We start from the raw sequence: 20,945 nt of genomic DNA on the forward strand, positions 1-20,945 counted from the left end.
AAATTCAAATTACCTAGATGCCTCCTAACTTCTAACCACCTAACCTAACCATCCCTCTAGTCTAACCCATTTTGCCTAACCTTGGGTTTAACTAACCCTATCATATCTTGCACATCCTAACCTCATTATCCTAACCTCCTCTGGTGTGGATATTCTCGCCTTGAGACACATGGCACTTTGGCCACATGTCTCCTCTCTTGGACACTTGCCCTCTCATGAGCAAGGCTGCTTGACACTTGTCACCATAGAGATGACAAGTGTCCCTCCCTCCAACCTCTTCTCCAACCTCCTCCAGTTTCACCCTTGATATCTTCAAACTCAATCTTGACCGTTGATTCCTGCCACCTCACCCCTCGCCTTGGAAATCCTATAAATATCCCCCATTTTGGAGCACAAAGGATCCCATCTCATATCAATTTAGGCATTCTTACTATAAGCATATCCATTCTAGCATATCATTTGAGCATTGTTATTATAGGCAATTGCATCTTAGATCTAGTGTAATTTGATCATTTTCTAGCATAATTGTTGAATCATGTAGCTTAATCAATCTCTTTTCTAGCTTAATTGCATCATCATCATAGCTTAATCATACATATCTTTATCTTAATTAGACTCTTGGATCAATCTATTATAATCCATCTCATCTAGCTTGCATATCATATAATTTCAAATCCTTCGTCTAGGTGTAGTCAAGTCACTGGGATTGCTTATCCAGATTTGAGAGCAAATCCATACTCACATCTCTGAGGAGGCGATAGGTCGCTTTGTCATGGTTTATCCTTCATTTTCTTTTAATTTGCTAGCCATGCTTGTAATGATATATTGAGTGTTTGTGTTGCAGTTGCACGTACCCTACTTCACACACACGACATTTTGGCACCCACCATGGGGCCAAAAATCTTATTTTTGGCCTCTTAGCTCATCAAATTTTCAATCTCGCAGGTTTCTAGCCAGATCTGATTTAGAATCTCGTACGAGTACCTTTGCAGTACTGTACGAGTTTCTTTGTGCACTCGTACGGGTATGTGAGAATACTTGTACGGGTATGTGAGAATACTCATACAAATTTATGCTTTTGTGTTTTTCAAAACAGATTACATTTTAGGGTTTTCATACTTCAATTTGATTGTTTCTATTGCTAACCCTGGTCTATTGGTGAATTTTCTAGCAGCCTAACTATTTTTTGCAGGATGATTGTCAAAGATTACGCTTGTCAAAGCTTCATTTCATCAAAACAACATGACTACTAATGCATCTATTTTGTAGGTTGCCTAAAAGAGAACTCAACCAAACTTTGTGTCTTCTTTAAGTTTTCCACACTTATTTTGCTAATGGTAAATGAACATCTTGTTTTCTATGTTTGAGAAGTTGTCTAAAAGGTAGGAGAGTATGCTCTTGTCCATTTCGAGAATCAGAAATCCAACCCTTGAAGTGCTTCTATGTTTGAGATTTGATTACCTTTAGCAGGCCTGTCACAGTGGGAAAAAATAATCATCCTGTGAGAACAACGCAAGTGAGTACAACTAGACCTAAGCTTTCCAACACACTCTAAAAAATAGGCCTCTCGAGATTAAAGTCTCAGAGGATGGGATTATTTGAGTTTTCTCTTTTGAGATCTCTCATATCATACATTTAGTAGGGCCTCGCGGTCTCAATCGCACTTGCATGACTAATTTTTGTTTTGGTATCTTGTTGGGCTATAGGTCTCAATCATTCTTGCAGGACTGCTAGGGGTAATTTCAAATGAAAACCCTTACTACGAACCCTAAGATAAAAGCTACCCGATTCACCTCCAAAAGGGGGATAATCTTTGTGCAAGAGAGATAGTAAGTCTCCCAAGACACTTGCCATATCATGCCCCCATTAGCGTTTGGAGTTGGATAATACGGCGTTGAGAATCCATTGTGTGAGATCAATGACCGTATTCTGATTATCTATTGGGTGTGTACCTAAGTTTGCAAGCAAAAGTTTTCTCTCTCAGCCAACTTCCTTAGGATTTAGCATGTTGTTCTTGAGGTTACTTATCATATCACGTGTTTGCTATGTCTTCATCCCTGAAACAGAAAATCAAACATCTAAAAAACTGGAAAACAGAAGCAAAACATCAAACTTCATTGATCAAAAATCTATCCAAACAAAAATTGTCTATGTTCTGTTCTCACTCATACAAGCTTTCTAATTTGTTGTATGGAAAATCTAGTTTATCGTTTGGTTTGGTGAGAATTGTCATATGAGTTAGTTTAACAGAGGATTTTGTGTTATCTTTTATCGTCTGGTTCTGTGAGAAAGCTTGCACGAGTTTATGCCTTTGTCGTGCAAGATTTCTAGTTTATCATATGGGCCTATCTAAATTGTCATCTGGGGCTGTCTAAACTGTCGTACGAATTTCTCTCTGTCAGTCCAGAGCTGTCTTCTTGCATGTCTTTTTCAGATCTATCATATTTGCTTGGTCAATTTATAGTGAGAATAAACACCTTGATATCTGTCATTTTGTGCTTAGATTGTCTTCTTGGTTCACTTGCTCAAGTTATCTTCTATCAAATCGGATTCTAGAACTAGACACCTAAAGATTTTCAAGTAGTCACCTTCAACAAGTTCAAGATCTAAACATCTCAAAGTGCATTATCACCCACTTTGATAAACTAATCACTCAAACATAGTTTCTCATCAGGATCTATCATCCTCTATCACAAAATTACAACATTTGGTCAGGATAACCTTGTCCCACATCGTAGGATATATCATTCCTATTGGACTTGGTTTTATCACAATCATCATCATTGCACTCCAAAACTGAAGATCGAAAAACTTGCAAACTTTTAAACACTTGAATTATCTTTTCGTGTCATATCACTCTATCATATTTACATTGATAGTTGATCACTTATCGAAACAACTTTTAGACAATCGAATCCTTGCACAATATCCAACACATGTGTATGCCCGCTTTAACTAAAGCACAGAGATGAAAGATCATAGAAACATAAATCAAATCATTTGAAATAACTAAAGATTATAGAAACATGGAACACGAAAAATGAAATACAAGAAGAAGGGGAAATAAGAGAACAACATCTCTGAGAAATCAAACAAGATCCTAAATTTGATAAATTTATGGCGAAAATATTGGAGGGAGAAAAAGAAAAATACTTCCTAATGTTAGCTAAATCTGGTGCTACACTCCCCCGAGATTTTGATGTGAGAAAATTAGCACAAAAGAGAAGTGACTCTTCCCATGATAATGAACGACATGAGGATATTGTCGGTCTCAAAAATGATGACACATCAATTCCCGATAACACAAGAAATAATGAGGAAACTTCCATTCCCAAAAAGGATGACGTAGAAATTCTCAACCATGTGAAATCTAATGAGGACACAAGAAAGAGTTGAGAAGATACAAGAAGAGATCAAGATCATAATAGAACACACACTCATGGTTATACAAGAACAAATCGTGTTGATAATCTTATTGTAGCTCTTACACAACAAATACAAACGCGGCAAACACAAATTCAAGATATGCAAAGAGGAACTGTTAGAAGATACTCGCTTCAAGAAATCAGTCCTTACCTAGTTGACATAAATCTAAACATGATACCATTTCCTACAGGTTGTGAAACTCCTCGATACGATAAATATAATGGAAGCACCAATCCCCAGGATCATATACAAGAATTTTGCACGATGATTATGGAGTTTGCACATGAGGATACATACCTGATGAGATTATTTCCAAAGAGCTTAAGTAGACTAGCTGTGGAATGGTTCTCCAAACTTCCACCTGGAATTAGATCATTCACAAAATTGGTGGATAAGTTTGTTTCACAATACTCTTACAACATTTAACATGAGGTAACAATGCTAGACTTATGTAATACTAAACAAAATTGTGGAGAACCTTTCATGATGTTTCTACATAGATGGAGACGGTTAGCTTCATGATATCCTCGAACGGTGCCAAAATACGAGAAAACAAACATATTCATTGACAACCTAAATGGAAAAATGAGCTATCATCTCAAAATGCAATGCCATCAAAATTTTGAAAAGATGATTGATAATGGTATCAGAATGGAAGAAGCTATGATAAATAAGGGTGAGTTGAAGCTATACAAAGAAGGAGTTAATCCTCCTAACAACAATATTAGCAAAAATAACAATGATAGGCCTCAATTTTGGAATAGAAATCGAAATGTCAACAATGTAAAACCAAAACAACCAGTTTTCAATTTATCCACTCACTCAGCAACAGCTCAACAAAACAACAATCACAAAAAATCAACTTTCAACAATTTCTTTTGAAGGAAATTTACAAACATTGGTGAACCACTCGGGTCAGCACTAAAGACACTTCTCACAAAAAAATTGATTACTTTTCCAAAAGGAAGGAACTACGAACCTCAATTAAAACCCTCTTGGTGGAACGACAACCATTATTGCGATTTCCATCGAAACAAGGGACGTCACACAGATAATTGTCAGCGGTTGAAACATGTCATCCAATATTTGATTGATAATGGAGTACTAACTGTGGATGGACATACGACAAACGAATCTCATATGGCTTTCAAAACTCCACTTCCTAACCATGATAAGGGTGAATCATCAATAGTGCATAATGATAAAGGTAAAGCAAAGGTGAACTATGCTCATGCATATGATAATGTGGTAAATGTGATCATGGTTAAAGAGAAACAACATCACGAATCTACTCATGCTATTACAAGAAGCTAAGCTAGAGTTTTTTTTCCAGGTCCCACAACAAACACATCATCCACTGCAAAACAATACAATCTAGTGGATCAATTACAGAAAACGCTCGCGCAAATATCCATCTTAGAACTTTTAAAGCTTTCACCTGCACACAAAGAAATTCTTGAACAAGCATTAGTAGATACAATAGTGTCTAAGGATCTTGATATAGATCAATTCCAAACCATGGTGGGACATCTCACAACCCCTCACTTCTTATCATTCACCGAAGAAGATGACATGTCCTTTCAATATCCACATAACGCTCCCTTGCATATTGAAGTCCTCATTCACAAGACGCATTAAACATGTCCTAATAGATGGTGAAGTTGGCTTAAACATTTTCTCATTGAGTCTTGTCCATGCTCTAGGTTATTCAAAAGATGTAGTTGATCCCTGGAAAAAGATCACCATCAAAGCAGATGATGAAGAAGAGTGTTCCTCTAAAGGAATTGTGATATTACCCATCAGAGTGGGACCTTTGCAGATAGACACAACATGCCAAGTTCTAGACTTGGACTTATCATACAACATACTCTTGGAAAGACCCTGGATACATGACATACAAGATGTTCCATCAACATATCATCGGTGCCTAAAATTTCCCTACAATGGACAGGAAATCATGATCTCAATAGATTCAAGTCCATTCCAATACTGTAGTAATCTAAAACCAGCTCAAGAAGTCATTATTCCTCACAATAGAGAGGCATCATCTTTAAACACACAAACCAAAGAGAAATAATTTACCTCAATTTTGTTAAGTATGGAAAAACAAATACAGCTAAGAGATCGAGGGAACGAAGAATATTCACTATCACAATTACCACTTTCTCCTAAATCTTATGGAAAACCATTAAACTCTAAACATCAACCAATTGTGAAATATCTTCCAATATTTGATGGAGTATTTGTTAGTGTTGGGACCTTATCAGAGGAAACATAAGACAAGGATGTGTTATAGTGGCTATACAAAGATGAAGATGTCCAACAAAAGATCAACAATGTCAGAATACCTACCAAAAGTATGGAAAAGGATTTAACATTCTTCAAAAAATGGGATACACTAGAACATGTCTTGTAGAAAAAAGACAAGAAGGTATCTCAAAACCTATCCAACCTCATACTCAGCAGGCTACAGACAAATCAGGCTTAGGGTATGGACAAGTTACTCTACCAGAAGACACATCTTCTAGCCAACAACAAGATGAATATGAAAACAGACAAGAACAACTTCCAATTGAAAGGGAAGAAACAACTACCAAGCAACAAGCACAAACAAACATGAAATGGCAAAAGAAGCAATCCTCAAATCAATAGGAAAAACAAACTAATGGTACCTCCCAAGTAGCATTAACTCTCAATCAAAACAAGCACAAACCTAGTACTAATCAAGGAGAGCTCATAGCAAGGTTGATAGAACTCAATCTCAGTCCAAAAAAAGCTGAATATGAAAGAAGAAAAGATATAGCAAGAAAAGCAGAAGAAACAATTCAAACACTATATGAACAAATTTGTAGATTGCAAGCTGCAAGTGAGACATATTCTAATGAATGGGAATGGGATTCCTATCACTCTGAAGAATCAACTAAAGAAAATTGCTTTGAAGAAGATGTAGGAGTCGATGTAGTTCACATGTATGCATGACAAACATTAGGAACTATCCCACTTGAATTAGAATCACATTCAGCTGACTTGGACTTAATTGAGGATGATCAGGAGCTCCTTGTGCGAGGTCATTCAGATGAGAGTATCATTCTAGACATTGACATACATATCAAAAACTTTGACATATCTATCATGACCCTTGATACCCTTGAAACATCTCAACCTGATGACCCCTTACCTCTAATCCACCCTGAACTTATTGATTGGGAAAATGAAAGACATATTGGCATTGATACGTTTCCTAATGACCATGCCATATCTATATATCTTAATGCAATCGAACCCACGACAACTTTCACCAGGAATTTCAACAACGCATCTTCTAGTCAAGCAGGTGCCAAATCTCCCAATCGCAAAAGTGAAAATAAAGAAAAGAATATCAGGTCTAATGCTGAAAACCATTTCTTGGCAACATTAGATCAGGAAAAAGTAAAAAGAAAGGACACATCTAATGATGAAAACCTCCTCGAGGCGTCGAAATATGGGAGATTTGACACTTTACCTGCACACTATCAAGAAAGGTCATCCATTTTGATTGAACCAATAGAGGCAGTTAACATTGGTACAACAAAGCAACCAAAGATTCTACATCCAACAACTTCTCTGTCCTAATAAGAAATGTAATAAGAAATGGAATTCTTCAAACAACGACAAATCAATTTCACTTTGTCATATGCAAACATGCTAGGGTTGGATCTAGAGCTTATTATGCATCACTTAAATGTCAGTCCATGAGCCAAACCAATTAAACAGAAATTAAGAAAGATGCATCCTCATATCACTCTTCTGGTCAAAGCGGAACTAAAAAAATTATTGGATGTTGGATTCATTAGACCTGTCGCATATCCTTAATGGGTATCCAACATCGTTCCTGTTTCCAAACTAGATCAAAGTATCAGAATATGCACATACTTCAGAGATCTTAATAATGCATGTCCAAAGGATGACTTTCCTTTGCCTAACATTGACATCATTATGGATTTAACTATTGGACACTCCATGTTTTCTCCAATGGATGGTTTCTCTGGATACAATCAGATAAAAATAGCACCTGAAGATCAAGAAAAGACAACTTTCACATGCCCATGGGGTACTTTCTGCTAGAACGTCATGCCTTTTGGACTAAAGAATGCAGGTGTTACATATTAGAGAGCTATGACAACGATATTCCATGACATGATGCATACATTCATGGAAGATTATGTGGATGACATATTGGCCAAATCATACAACAGAGAAGACCATATAAGAATACTAAAAAATATCTTTGACAAGTTAGAACAGTATAAGCTACAACTCAATCCCAAGAAATGTATGTTTGGTGTCACTTTAGGCAAGCTATTGGGATACATTGTTTCAGCTAGAGGTATCGAAGCAGATCTGGCTAAGGTCAAAGCAATCATAGAAATGGCATCTCCCCAGAATATCAGTCAACTAAGATCACTCCAAGGAAGACTGGAGTCAATCAGAAGATTTGTTGCTCAACTAGTAGATAAATACCAACCATTTACTTATCTATTGCACAAAACTATTAATTTCAAGTGAGACCATCAATGTGAGGACGCATTCAACAAGATCAAGGCCTATCTCATGCAATCGTTCGTCCTAATGTTACCAATTCTAGGAAAGTTGTTGTTACTCTATGTATCAACCACCGAAGTATCATTAGGAGTTCTGCTTGCACAGCAAGACAATGAAGGAAAAGAGCGAGCCATTTACTACATCAACAGAACACTAGTGGGATACGAGCTCAACTATTCCCCAACAGAAAAAGCATGCTTGGTAGTAGTTTTTGCTTCTCAAAAATTAAGACACTATCCACTATCTCACTCCATCAAGTTGATAGCTAAAATTCATCCATTGAAGTATTTGCTTAACAAGGCAACATTAACAGGAAGATTAGCAAAATGGATCATGATCCTGAGTGAGTTTGATATTGAGTATGTGGACATAAAAGCTATCAAGGGGCAATTCATTGCAGACCAACTAGCAGAGGCACCACTTCAAGATGATCGTCCCTTATAGATTGAGTTTCCCGATGTTGATATCCTAACGGTCACCACAAAAACATGGCAATTATACTTTGATGGTTCATATACACAACATGGATTAGGAGCAGGCATTATATTCATCACACCACAAGGTCATACAATTCCAAAAGCATACAAATCAAGTTTTCCATGCATCAACAATACAACAAAATATGAAGCTTTGGTTACTGGTATCAAAATGGCTATAGAATGGAACATTACACAGCTACAAGTCTTTGGAGACTCTCAGCTTGTCATCAATCAAATTAATGATGATTACCAAACAAAGGATGAAAAGATAACGCCTTATAAAAAGATGGTTGATGATGTCAAGAAATACTTTGTCGAAATAACTTTTCAGCAGATTCCAAGGAATGCCAACAAAGCAGCTGACACCATGGCAACACTTGCTTCTTTACTTCAAACACAAGAAAATCAAGAGCGTTACGAATTCCTGGTGGAAGAGTTGTTTTACCCTGCACATAATTGTCTTGATTCCCAAACTATTTGTCACCTTGTTGGGCATGATTCCTCCCGCTATGGCCAAACTTACACATACTTGAAAGATAATATATGTTGGCAAATGCACACTCCAATGAGATATTGTAGGTGATTGAAGTTTTTGTCATTGATGGCAACCTTACAATCCTATGACACCGGCAAGGCAATTTATCGGCACTAGCAAGGTCAGACTCTACACCGGCACATAGACCACCGGCACTGGCAGTGAAAGGAAGCATACCGGCATAGAAGCCGACATGAATTTTATTTATAATATATTTTGTTAATTATTGTAAAATCATTGTAAGCCGACTTGGAAAGTTGTAAAATGACTCATATATATAAGAGTTCATTGTAGAACATTGTAGTAATAATGAAAAGAAGATGGAAGGAGATTATTAGGCGAAATAAGGCAGACCTATTATGCGAATTATAGGTTAAGGGTTTATGTATGAAGCATAGCTATAAACCGGTACTGGATCTGGCATAGTAGATGCTATTTTGAAGCAGTACAAGACATTGGATTTATATAATCCATTTTGTAAGTCAGTGAGACATCCCATTTTGTAATTGAGTAGTGAGCTCTAGGCACTTGGCCTTCCTGCATGTGCAGGCCCCTATTGTAGCAGTAATATTCTCTTATTAGCTAGTAAGTGAATATTGTGGGTCACAAATCCCACCGAGGTTTTTTCCACACCGGGTTTCCTCGTTAAACTACTATATTATGGTGTGTTTTTCATGTGGTTGTTGTTATCTCTATTTATTTCATTATTTCTTGTTTACCGGTACACAGTATTAATATGCTTTACATGTTTTAAGTTAAGAAAATCATTTTACCGGTTAGTTACTGATTCACCCCCCCTCTCAGTATCTATAGGAATCCTAACAATATCCTCCCTTTTGACTTATCAAAGAACCAAAAGAGAAACTTTATTCACCAATCCTCCCATTATACTCTCGTCGTGGATACCCTTTTTAAACGAGTTATGGACGGTACACTTTTAAGATGTCTTGAGAAAGAAGAATTTGAGAAGACCTTAAATGAATTCCATAATGACATTTGTGGCACTCATTCAAGTGGTCTTACCCTTTCGAAAAAACTCATACGCTTGGGCTATTATTGGCCAACTATGGAACGAGATTCTTTTCAGATAGCTAAAACATGCAAACAATGTCAGATCCATGGGAATTTGATTCATGCACCAGCACAAGAACTTAATGCTTTGGCAACATCTTGGCCTTTCTGCCAATGGGCTCTTGATCTAGTAGGAAAGATAAATCCTTCTTCATCAAATGGGCACAAATTCATCCTTGTAGCTACAAAATATTTCACAAAATGGATTGAGGCAGTACCTCTCATCAATATCACAGGAAAAAAAATTGTTGCATTTATCTTGAACTACATCATCTGTCGCTATGGACTACCCATGACCATTATCACTGATAATGGGCGACTGTTCAAGAATCAAGATGTTCAAGAGCTATGTGAGAAATTAAAAATCCAACACAAATTTTCAACACCCTACTATCACCAAGGGAATGGGAAAGCAAAAGAATCAAACAAAACTATTCTGAAAATCCTCAAAAAGACAGTAAATGATGCTAGCAAAGATTGGCATATTCAATTGAACCCTGATGCATGGGCCTACCATACCAGTATCCGCACACTAATAGGTGCCACATCTTTCTCTCTTGTCTATGGATCAAAAGCAATACTGCCAATAGAAGTAGAGATACCTTCTCTACGTGTATCATTAAAAGGCTTTATCCTAGATGAAGAACAATGAGTATCTAGATTGCAAGAGTTAAAATTGATTCACGAATGAAGACAAAATGCCTTTGATCATTTAAAGGTATATCGACAAAGAATGTGTTGCAGTTACAATCACAAGGTCAAACTGAGAGCATTTCAAGTTGGAGAACTAGTACTAAAAGAAAATTCACGCAACCAGGTAGATTGAGAAAAGAAAGGGAAGTTTGAACTAGACTGGTTAGGTCCATTTGTGGTCACAATAGTATTTCGGTCAGGAGCATATCAGCTATCAACATAGGAGGAGGATTAGCTTGACGACCCATCAATAGCATGCATCTGAAAAAAAATTATATCTGAAAAAACAGAAAAATCCACAAATAGTGAAAAAGTGGAAAAATCCAAAAACGGTGAAAAAAGAAAAACAAAAAACAAAAAAAACAATGGAAAATCAAAAAATACAAAAACACCAAAAACGGTGAAAAATAAATAAACAATAAAAAAAATCAAATATGAGAAAAAGTGCAATAAAAGCAAATGGTGAAAACCTGGCAAACAAGTGCTATCTGTCAGCTAGCTCTTCCATCTATTAGATCCTGCTTCCTTCCGCTTACATTCATTCTCCATCAGCATTGTTCATATCCATAATAAAAGCCTTTGTACATATGCAGGCATCACAGTTGATTTCTCACCATGGTTTGGATCATTGGGTATATCATAATGAATTTGTTTCTAGGCCTGGGGCAAAATCCCGCACCTAGCTGGGGGCAAATTTTTTTATCATTTTGAGCTTAATCAAATAGGTAGAACAATAGCTAGGCAACACTTGTCAAGTGAAAACTGAGACACATCCAACATTGAACACATGATCAAATTGTCAACCATCAAACTACCAAATATTAGTCTAAGCATATCACACACTTTTCAATGGATGATATCTTTTGGATAATGCTTTTAACACTTTGGTTCAACTTTTCTATCTTGATTTTCACTCTCATGATTTCTAAGTGACTCCAAGATGTCTTTGACTAGAGGAACAAGGAAGGAACATGATATTTTTCTTGTCTGTTGTCTGTAAATTAATCATTATTATGTGCAAATTTATCTCAGGACATGATCACCAAAGTATCATTGAAGACATTTCCAATTTGCATATAAAAATGGTTAATACTGCCTATTTATGCAAGCAACACTTAGGTCATCTTGGTTTAATTATACCTTGATGCTTGTACTAACTTGCAATATCAAAAATCCAGGAAATAAGTACTCAGGTCATCATGGTTCAATTATACCATCGATGTTTGCACTCACTTCCCATATTTAAAAAAAATCTAAATGATGACAAAATGCAATAACCCAGTGACTGGTTTGATCATAGCTTTGCATTTGCATTTGCATTTAGCTTTCATTTCATTCTTGCATGGGATCACACAAGCTCATCTTATCCAAGGTCACATCTATCACAAGACTCATCACAATATCATGATAAGTGTATACACAATCAGATTGGTTACTCATCTCTCTCCAAATATTGTCAACCCAACGCAAATCTTATGCTACCCCTCAACAGAACCAACATCAACATATTTGAATCTTCCTGCAACCTTATATCGACAAAATGCCAATTCTTTATCCAATCAACCTTATCAATTCTATAAATCGATCGCATCTAATCTATTCTATCATGTCTTATAAATGATGTATCTTTCCTGGAACCAGACTTTCTAATCAAGTCTTATACAGGATATATCGTTCCTAAAACCAGACGCTTTGATCATATTTGTCTTATATAGGAGGTGTCATTCCTGAAACCAGACTAAATCTTGATCTTATCAATGTAATCAATCTTGTCGAATTTCAATCAAGGTCTATCAATCATAACATCGAGAACCGCATCATCATGATCAAAGAACTCACACCTTCATCAATCAACATTGCAAAAATCAACTCATTTCTAATTAGGAAATCAATTTCGCAACGATTCAACCATTCCAAAGGTCAGTTATCTCAATTGATCTCTCGAGGGGACATCATCGTACCGTAATTTATCAATCAATGTCCGGGACATCCTATCGAACCAATATCATCATCAAAATGAGATTATTCTTTGAATCAACGCATCATCACACCTTGCTTCAAAGAGGGGCAAAATATATACACCTAAAAATGGTCTCAAGATAATTAATTGAATAAGCAATTATTGAATTAATCTCCCTTCCCAATTTAATTGAATTCATTAGCAATTTGATTAAATCCCTTTCATCTACTTATTAATAAATCTAAGGATTTATTTAATAGGTTCATTTCAATAGTCCCCTTTGATTAATTAATCCTCCCCCCATTTAATTCATTTCTTCTAATCTCCTAATTAATTAAAATAAATCAATTTATGAGTTGTTGAAAATTAATTAGTCTTTTCCTATTATTTGAATTTTTAAATTCAAATTACCCACATGCCTGCTAACTTCTAACCACCTAACCTAACCATCCCTCTAGCCTAACCCATTCTACCTAACTCTGGGTTTAACTAACCCTATCCTATCTTGTACATCCTAACCTCCTTATCCTAACCTCCTATTGTGTGGATATTCTCCCCTTGAGACACATGGCGCTTTGGCCACATGTCTCCTCTCTTGGACACTTGCCCTCTCATGAGCAAGGCTCCTTGACACTTGTCACCATAGAGATGACAAGTGTCCCTCCCTCCAACCTCTTCTCCAACCTCCTCCAGTTTCACCCTTGATATCTTCAGACTCAATCTTGACTGTTGATTCCTGCCACCTCACCCCTCGCCTTGGAAATCTTATAAATATCCCCCATTTTGGAGCACAAAGGATCTCATCTCATATCAATTTAGGCATTGTTACTATAGGCATATCCATTCTAGCATATCATTTGAGCATTGTTATTATAGGCAATTGCATCTTAGATCTAGTTTAATTTGATTATTTTCTAGCATAATTATTGAATCATGTAGCTTAATCAATCTCTTTTCTAGCTTAATTGCATCATCATCATAGCTTAATCATGCACATCATTAGCTTAATTAGACTCTTGGATCAATCTTTCATAATCAATCTCATCTAGCTTGCATATCATATCATTTCAAATCCTCCATCTAGGTGTAGTCAAGTCACTGGGATTGCTTATCCAGATCTAAGAGAAAATCCATACTCACATCTCTTAGGAGGTGATAGGTCACTTTGTCATGATTTATCTTTCATTTGCTTTTAATTTGCTAACCATTCTTGTAATGATCTATTGAGTGTTTGTGTTGTAGCTGCAGGTACCCTACTTCACACACACAACAAAGTCAGTTATAGAATTTCTTATAAATCCATCGGTTAAAGGATGTAATAAGTTATGCAATTTATCTTTTAGAACTTAGTGTGCTCTATTTTGTATCTTGAATAAAGGAAAGGAGATTCCATTTATGTCACCATTGTTGTTGTGAGTTCAATGTGTTGATGATGCTATTATAGTTCTTAGATTTGGTTAAGTTTCTAGAAGCTCATCCAAGGGGGCCCACTTGGGGAGCGTTCCATCTTTATTGAATTATTAAGTTCATTTTTGTCACTTAATTTCTTAGTTTATTGTCCTACAGCCACAAAAATTCCATTTTGTGTCTGTTCCTACAACCAAGTGAAATAGAGTATTATATTTTTAGTTAGTCATTAGGCGAGTGGTTGCTTCATTTAGTTCAGGTATAGGGGGCCTTCTATACAGAGTAGGGGTGGAAACAACGTTCCTATAGCTTTGGTGTTCCCACTTCTCCTTTGGTAACCATAGAGCAGACACCATATATCGTATACCACATCTGGAAAAACCACACAAGACATAATATAGCATAGTTCTAAATTGACCACAGGCCTCAGTAGTGGTGGCTGCTGACAAGTGAGAAATGAGATGCAACCTCTGCTACTACTGGCTTTGGCTACTGTGGCTATCTAGGCGGCTGCTTCTTGGTAAATAGAACCAATTGCTTCATATACAACTAAATAAACCAAATAATCGATATCTTAATCAGCCAAAGCCTGCACGGTGAAAGCTTTTCCTTCTCGCCGACCAGACAACCAACCATTCTTTCTCTCACTGCAGGGTGGAAAATGAAGATCGGGGGTAGTCCAAGGGTTGGACTACGGACCCAACCGCCAAGGTGGATGATTTGGGGGGCGCTCTCGTACGGGAAAGGAGGGAAAGATTCATTAAGGAAAGATTCTTCGTTGAAGAATGTCGTTGGTATCTGCCCAGAGAGTCGCTCGTTAACAAACTCCTTGGTCCACTGGGATGATGATGCCAAAGAGGACTGCGACTTTTCAGGATGTGTATATAGTTTGACACCTGCCCGGTGCTGGAAGGTTGGAAGGAGAAGTGTAGCTTTGAATGGAAGCCCCGGTAAACGACGACAATAACTCTAACTGTCCTAAGGTAGCGAAATTCCTTGTCGCATAAGTAGGGTCCCTCGCTCGGTCCAACTTCCTTTCTTTCTTCGGGTAGTCCTAATATAGTCAACCAGCTAATACACCAAACAACATAGAAAGAATAACAACCCACTTCAATCCATCATTGGACCCACCCCCCGCTAGTACAGAGGTAGGGGTTAATAGGATAGAATGATGTCAGTAAGGTAACATTAAATTTCATGCTTTCTATTAGTTTCCTATTAGTATCTTCAAGGTTAACTTAGCATTCCTCATGAGTTTCTTAGTGCACATATAGCACAGACCTGTTTCAAGCTATACGTACCCAGTTTGACAAGTAAATGTGTCCCTGTTAGTAAATTAGTAACCATGTGGTATAGGGAATTGAACCACTAAGTCAAGAATATATGTTTATGTTACTAAGGCATTATTTGGAACCAACACCAATTGATAAGCCACTTCACTTATTTCTTAGCAATCCATAACAAAATTGACTTGAGCTTCTCTTTATAACTTTCCTTGATGGAAGATTATTTATATGTGTGCAACCTATAATACACCATATCCACCACCACAAAAACTTCTCTTGGTATTCTTCTTATCAGCATATATATTTTGTTTTCGATTAAGGAAAATCAGGTTTTAAGGGACTCGAAACCCGCTTACATATGTATCTTTTGTTAATTTTGAGCTTACTACAAGTTACATTTCGATGTCCTTAGAATATCTTGTCTATGTTCAACAAAATCTTTTATTTCTAGTGCTCTACTATATGGTAAAATTAAATTTTAAAAAATAAAGAATCATATCCAAACAATATATTGAAAGGGGACACACCAATCATCATGTTCTAGAAAGTGGTGAGTAGTATTCCCCAAGATGCAACCATTTAACTCGAGTTAATTGTTGGCTAGAGACATAGTTTTTGAGATATTATTCAACCCACTTGTTCACTATCTTTATTTGACCATGTGTTTGACAATGGTAAATTTCGCTTGGTGTGAGATTGACACCAATAAAGTGAAACAAATCCTTCAAAATGCATTGTGAAATCTATTATCTCAATTGTTGATTATGCTCCTAAACAATCCATCTAATTGGAACACTTCCTTGACAAACAAATCAAAAAATAAGGGGCCATAAAATTAACAGAGATAACATGAAATATGCATATTTAGACAATCTATCAACTACAACATAAATGAAATCTTTCCTATGTACTTTGAGCAATTCTATGATGAAATACATAGAAATACTTTCCCATTTTTTTCCAATAGAATGGGAAGTGGTTGAGTAATCTTGTAGGAAAAACTTAGTCCCTTATTCTATTGGAAAGATGCATGCTCTTTGATAATCATAGGAACACCTTCCTTCAATCCTCTCCATGAAAAAATATCTCTGATTTTCTTATATGTCTTGAAGAATCATAGATGTCCCACTAGTGGTGCATAATAATAAGCTTCCAAGATCTTATTATTAATCTTCAACTCTAGTAAAATGTACTACACTTTGATATTGTAGAAATTATCCTATTTTCAATTGTATAATTGTCATCCCTCTCCACTCTATCAAGAATATCAATAGCAAATGAATTATTTGCATACTTTGTCATAGTAGTGACTCTCCAATATACAGATGGTAGAAATGTAATTGTCGGCTTCCTAGAAATTGCATCGAAAAAGATATTGTCCCTTTTACTTATTAAATGTCAAAATTATATGCTTAGCATTTGCTAACCCACTTTTGTTTCCTATCACTCAAATCTTGTTGACAAAGGAAAAAAATTAAATTATTATGATCTGATTTGACAAAAAGTCTTCCACATAGTAGAGATAATTGAACTTTTCTAAAGTATGCATTATCGCCAACATTTACTTCTCATAAATTGAGAGCCCTTTTCTACAATATTTGATATTTATACTCCAAATTTAATCTATGGTGTATTCTCTTTGAGATTGAATATCTCTAACATCTATTCTTGATGATCACATTCTATAACAAATGAAAGTGAGAAATATAGAATTTTTAAGTACAAGTCGCATGCTCATTACCTCCAACTTTCAAATGTAGCTTTTGCATCTTCTGTCCATTCAAATGATCCTTTCTTGGTCAAATTTGTTAGAGGTACAACAAGTTATGAAAACCCCTTAACAAACCTCCTATAATACCTACATGAATCAAATAAGCCTCTTGGCTGAGTCAAATTTGTATGAGGTGGACAATCAAGAATAGCTTAGATCTTCTACTAATCCACTTGAAATGCTTTGGCACTTATTATTTGCCATTAATATAAAAAAATTATCTTCCCAAAATCACAATTGGACATCTTTGCAAAGAAAGAGCATTTCTCAAGTATATACAAAAATATATCTAAATATTTCAAGTGTTCCTCCCATTTTTCCCTATTGATTAGAATGGCATAAAAGAAAACCAAAATAAAATTTCTCAAATTCTTACCAAAAATATGGTTCATACATTATTCGAAAGTTGTTGGAGCATTGGTAAGTCCAAAGGTATAACTAGGAACTCAAAGTGCCCACAGTGACAACAAAATTTTTCCTATTTTGAATATCTCGTTCCCTCATGAAAAATTGATGATAGCTAGACCTCAAGTCAAACCTTAAAAAACATAAAGCACTATCTACCTCATTTATCTAGGATAGTGGGTATCTATTCTTTAATGTCTTCTTATTCAAATCTTTGTAATCTATGCACATATGAATAGTACCATCCTTCTTCTTCACTATCACTATAGAAGGTGCAAAAAGGATGGAACTTGGTCTAATGTATCTCATATCCAAAATTTCCTTAATATACTCCTCAATCTCTTTTTTTCAATATTCTAAGATGGTGGCATGGAGTGAGCATAATAATCTTTGACCATGATTCCAACTCTATGATATGTTGAAACCTTCTATCTAGTGGTAGTCTAGAAGACATGTCATTAAAAACTACCGTATTCTTATCCAAAACAAATTGTATATCGATATAAAATGAAATATGTTTACCCTTGGAAGGCTCCTTTGACATCACCAAATAACTAGCAACCCGTACAACTTGTCTCTTGCAAAAAAATTATTTGCAGCCTTCTTGTAATCACTTGATGAGCTCCATATTTATTCTTTTTAGAATTACACCCTTCCCATCATATTTTAACTTGAGTTCCATTGATTGATAATTCATATAGTACTCTTCCAAAGATTTTATCCAATGTGCACCTAAAACCATGCTAGTATCACCTAAACCGATAACATCCAACTTTTGAATCCTCTTGTTGCATGGTAGATTGTAACCATCAACTAAATTGACATTGACGCCTTCAAAGTATCCTATTTTTAGTATTCGTATCTTTATTAAGCCTTTTTTAGAGTTGTAGACCTCAAGATCACTTGCAAACATAACGATTCCTTCCACAAGAGAGTATGCAAGATAATGAGCTTTCTTGAATATTGAGATATGAGATATGATATATATTACAAATATACAATCACCTTGGTTATATAGTTAAGGTGTGATATAGTAAGAAAAACTAACTTGTGACAAACATTAAATGCCTAATGCAAATATTAAATGCCTAGGTATCTAAAGTAAATGAGGTGTGCATGGCCCCATTATAACTAACTTCTAGAATGTTACATAGGATCTAAATAACTTAACGTGTGAATATGCGACCCCATCACTAGATAATTACAAGGTATAAGACCTTGAATAGGTACTAGATAATATTAATTTTGACACCTCCTTTATTGAAACTTAGGGTGATTTAATAATTATACAAATGATGCAATATTTAGGGATGGGTCTCTACTACTAGGCCATGTTAGGTACCCTATGTACAAATGATTTCTCAAAGATGGAGGAAAGAAAAAAAAACACATGGGAAAAAATCTCCTCCCTAAAAGAGAGAATGAAAAAGAAGATCATATACAAGTGATAAAATAATTGATGTCTCTTGGAGATCTCATCAATACCCCACAAGAACTACATTCACCATAAATATATAATTGAAATATCCCCATAAGAGATAAAGAGGGAGACTAAGAAGCCCCATTCTAATGAATAATATATGTAGTATAGTAAATTGTATCCTCGTACAATTTCATACTCACTTGGGCCTCACTTTGTCATTTCTACCTTATATGCCCTAATATTGCCTAATTATGCTCACACAAACATCATACCTTCAATCTTCATTTTGTGCTTTTCTCTCTGGTACTTAATTCAGCCTTGATGGACTGGTCAAGTGTGCCTAGCACCCTTGACCTCTAGCATCCTTGTCTAGACGAAAAGGGCCCAAATTTGGACCCTCCAATGGTTAGAAAATCTTAGGCAAGAATATATTTCTCGTGTCAGCCTTATTCATAATTTCAAACATATTTCATGGGGTGAGGTATAAAAGCAATTCTTAACACCTCATTCGAAAAAAATCTCTCCACAAGTTTCCAATTGCACTTTTTCAAATTCAAGTGAGAAAGTAATCAAGCATTATTAAAGCAACAAAGCAAAGGTCAAACATTCATATTTCAAGCATTCAAGATGGCATTCCTGATCAAGTTCTTATGAAGACATCTTTATATTCCTACATGACAGCATCAACTTTTTCATGAATACTTCAAAGAAAGATTCATAAAGGTATAATATTCCAATTTGGCATTTCAATTTCAGATCTAGCCCCTTCCCTATCAAGGCACACTTTTCATAATTCATCACAGGGTTAATTCTAAAACCAAGGTCTGACCTAGGCAAACCCTTATTAACCCAACAACATTTTTCCCTCTTGTGTTTGTAGGTAACAAGATTTGAAGACAACAATTATAGATCTAAGAAGAATAGATAGAAGTGCATAGAACTAGTTTTTGCAGAAGTCAAAGCCCTAGGTCAAGGTCTCCTAACATCAATGTTCAACACTTTTCCAACAAAATTTTAGGGAGATACTCAAAGTAACATCCAGGTTCTAAAAATATTTTATTTGTCTTCATTTGACAGTTTTTGAGAAGGACGCTTAGCATCACTACTCCAAATTTTTTAGTCTTGATTCTAGCCTCAAGTTCTTCTTAGCTTCCTATTTCAAAATCTATGCTTTGTGTTTTCATATATGTTCTGAAACTATTTGTGTATGTTGATCATTGTCAAATTTGCATCATCAACCCTAGTTTTTGTATTCAATTTACATCATTTTCATAGCTCATTTTTAACTCAGCCCAAGGAGTACTAAATTCACATTGTGCTTAGCCCCTTTCCCATCAAATCAAAAGTTGAACCAATTGAGTTTATTCTCCTTCCAAATGTAATTATTGGAAATAGGTTTTAGTCCTAGTTTGCATGCATAAACTTGTGAACCCTATTTACACCCATCACATTTTTGGTGAACCCAACATAGTGTTATAGTATCATAAATTGTAAACCCTTACAATTCTACACTCCTTTTTGTGTCCTTTCCTTAGTGTGTTTCCTCCTAGCTCTTATCCAACCATATTTATTGCCTTTGTACTGCAAACTTGTAAGAAAGTTAAGTAGTGGAACAACTTCCTACACTAACCTTAAGAGGAGGGTAATGAATTGTTTTACAAACCTTCATAATAGTTATAGAAACTTTAAAAAAAAAAAACATGAATAACATGCATGCCACAACACATTGATTTACGTGGAGAAAACCCTTTTCGGAGAAAAAAACCACACTCTAAAAGTCCCTCAATATATTATTTGGAAATCAACAAATTATAATATACTTGTAGAGAAATCTTCTCATAAGAGTATCACCCATAGAGATTCAGAGGCAGCTAAACAACTATTAGACTCTTACACACAACCTCCATC

Source organism: Cryptomeria japonica, chromosome 8 (genome assembly GCF_030272615.1).
Source record: "Cryptomeria japonica chromosome 8, Sugi_1.0, whole genome shotgun sequence".
Classification (NCBI taxonomy): Eukaryota; Viridiplantae; Streptophyta; class Pinopsida; order Cupressales; family Cupressaceae; genus Cryptomeria; species Cryptomeria japonica.